General features: G+C 44.4%; 1 long non-coding RNA gene across 1 annotated transcript; it reads right to left on the bottom strand.

The window, feature by feature from the left end:
* Nucleotides 1-548: 548 nt before the first annotated feature.
* LOC137910334 (uncharacterized) lies at nt 549-2,394 on the bottom strand. Its single transcript, XR_011106052.1, has 3 exons — nt 2,298-2,394; nt 1,330-1,588; nt 549-1,138 (listed from the first exon to the last, which is right to left on the bottom strand). It is a non-coding gene; the product is annotated as an uncharacterized lncRNA (long non-coding RNA).
* Between the last annotated feature and the right edge of the window lie 567 nt (nt 2,395-2,961).

Below are 2,961 nucleotides of genomic sequence, written 5' to 3'. Positions count from 1 at the left end.
GTCTGAAATAGCACCTCATTATCCGACAAGTATGACTTTGTTAATGCCTCGAGTTTCCTACCCCGCACTGGGGGGTGGTTGGTATTGCTACCAACCGCCGTGTCGGAGGCCCTGGGTTCGAGTCCCGCTGTGGGAGTGGGGTAGAGTGGGGGTAGCAGGGTAGGCCTGGGGCCTTGCCTGGGCGGGGTGAACTGGACCGGTCCACTTCACCCCGCCCAGGCGGCCCTGGGCCTACCCTGCTACCCCCTCTCTATCCCATTCCCGCAGTGGGATCTGAAGCCGGGGCTCTTTGAACTTTTCGACATTGCTACCAACTATTCCCCCACCCCCCCGTGCACACGCCGACGCACGCACTCACACACTACGGACAGTTTGGAGTAATCGATTCACCTAAATTGCATGTTTTTGTAGGTGGGCTGAAGCAGGAGAACCCCGACGCAGACACGATTCGAACCCAGTACCATCCGGCTGTGAGGCCAGCATAAACTCGACCAGCTGATAACCAGCCATTAACAAATTCTCAACACCAATGATGACATCACAGACAATCTGAATGTAAATATACATACTTTAATCTCATGTCCACAAATAATCAACAACAAACCTAACTGCAGACACAAATTGTATTGATCCAAATATAGACATTTTGCCAGCTGAAATATATTACATTTTAAAAAGGTCCAAATATTTTAGATCCCCAGTACTCACACAATACTGCTGTAGTACTCATTCAGTACTGCCCCACTACTAATAGAGTATTGATGTTAACAAACCTCTTGAAAATATAAGCTGCCCGTTATGGGCTTTTCTTCCTAACAGATCAGCAATACGAAGAAAATGTACATTTATATTTCTATCCATCTGGTTCACGTTTCACATCTAACACTGTAAAAAATAAAACAGCAAATACACTGCAAAAAAAACCCATGTGTTCATTTGGCCTTTGGTTTGCTGACAGGATGTGATGTCACAGATCACACATCCAAGCCTCGTCGTATCAGAAAGTCTTTGAGAGCACCGAGTCGCTCCACCAGCATCACATCCACGTCTGACTCGTCCCCATGAGGGACGCTGCCATTGCACTGACGGAGAGATGCTTTCCGCTTCCTGGGGACCATGGTAACAGGAAGTCCCGCCCCTGAAGTCGACAAACATTTTGAAAAAAGAAGTGTGAAGAACAAGATGATGAAAAGAGAAGTGCTACCTCTATGTAGTAATAATGAATACAACTGCGTAGTTAGAAATAAAATACAAAATAACACGAAGGAGGGACATAAATAAGGAGACTACCGTCGCTTTATCATGCTCTCAATACATTTCCCAACCCACCTTGCAGTCTCTTCCTTTTCCGGGGCTGAGTGAAGTCAGGAAACTCCTGAAGGACAACAAAAAGGCAGTGAGTTCCCTCGCTCAGCTGGTCTGCGTGGAAACAGAAGTTCTCAAACGGACTTTCCATCCATCAAAACGAACCCGTTTCATCGTCAGCCGAAGGCCGAGCTGGATGCGGCGTCGCCGTCGCCGCCCCCAAGCCCTGCCGCCTGCCATCGCTGTCCTTCAGGGTCAGAGGTCGACTCAGCATTTTTGAGGACTGTGAGAGAGACAGAATAACATCTAATGACAAAAACAACAACGAAAAGAGTTCTGGGCCTCCAGCCGAGGAAGGTTGAAGTCACCTGAAAGTTGTTTGTGCCATTTGCTCCACGCACACGCGCACACACACACGCACACACACACGCTTAAAGAGGAGTTAAAGAAGCCATTTCTGGAGAAACCATCTCTGAACAGAGGAGGAGGATTAAGACACCGTATATTATTATTGTAGAATCTTCCTAACACCAAATCCGTGTACGTAACAAGTGTAAAATCTTTTTAACCTGAATATTTGTCTCGTAATTGCACTTCCGGTTAGATGCTAAACTGCATTTCATTACCCCCCCCCCAGCCACACCTGGGTGCAGCTCAACAAAAGAGCTCACCTGAGGGTGTCTAATTTCTCTCGCGGCTCAGAATCCCATAAACATTCCTACAAGTTAATTCATCGTCATTTGACGAACAGGAGTTCCTTTTTTTTTTTTTGGCCTTATTACTTTCTCACATCGGTCTTTTTTATGTGACATGAAACAAAGGGACACTCACAGAAAACGAGCGGTATTTAGGATCGGCGCGAGAACAAAACAGAAAAAAGGGATTTGGAGAAAATACAAAAGCTGCTCGAGCTAGCTGCGCCTAGCTACCGTTAGCATATTATATTGCGCGTGAATCGGTTAAAATGTCATAAATCGGGAAATTCATTTTACCTTTTCAAAGCCTTCGGATTCGTTTGGTCTCCTTTAACTCCTCTTATCTCATTTTAAGCGCTTTCGACGCTAGAAAATGCCAAACCTGGCCGTGCGGTCCGGGTGCAAGACACACTTCTGACGTCACTAATGCCCGGCGTTAAATGGCGGAAGTCACAATCACAATGATGGAACTTCCGCTGAAAGTTTCAAAATAAAAGTGTTAGTCTAGCGCAGTGTTTCCCAACCTTTTTTGAGCCGCGGCACATTTTTTACATTTACAAAATCCTGCGGCACACCCCCAACCGAAATGACACAAAATTACACTCTAACAGTACATATTAGATTAGATGACCTTTATTATAATACATATAATTAATAATATAGTTTTTTTTTATGTATTTATACTTAGTGGGAAACCTGGGGCTGTTTCGATGAAGATCAGCAAAGTTTAGCTTTAAACCACCATCTTGTTTCAGTTCAGTGTAGTGATGGGAATTCCAGCTCTTTTAAGAGAGCCGGTTCTTTTGGCTCCCAAGTGGCTCCTCAGATTTTTTTGTTGTTGACAAAATTAATTTAATACCAAATCATGTGCAGTGTAAAATTAGCCACTAATGTAAAAACATGCAATATATCAAATGTTTATTAAATGTCTTTATTTAAATCCTCTTTGCACTGCTAGCTA

Source organism: Brachionichthys hirsutus, chromosome 21 (assembly GCF_040956055.1).
Source record: "Brachionichthys hirsutus isolate HB-005 chromosome 21, CSIRO-AGI_Bhir_v1, whole genome shotgun sequence".
Classification (NCBI taxonomy): domain Eukaryota; kingdom Metazoa; phylum Chordata; class Actinopteri; order Lophiiformes; family Brachionichthyidae; genus Brachionichthys; species Brachionichthys hirsutus.
This window is presented reverse-complemented; position numbering and strand designations above follow the sequence as displayed.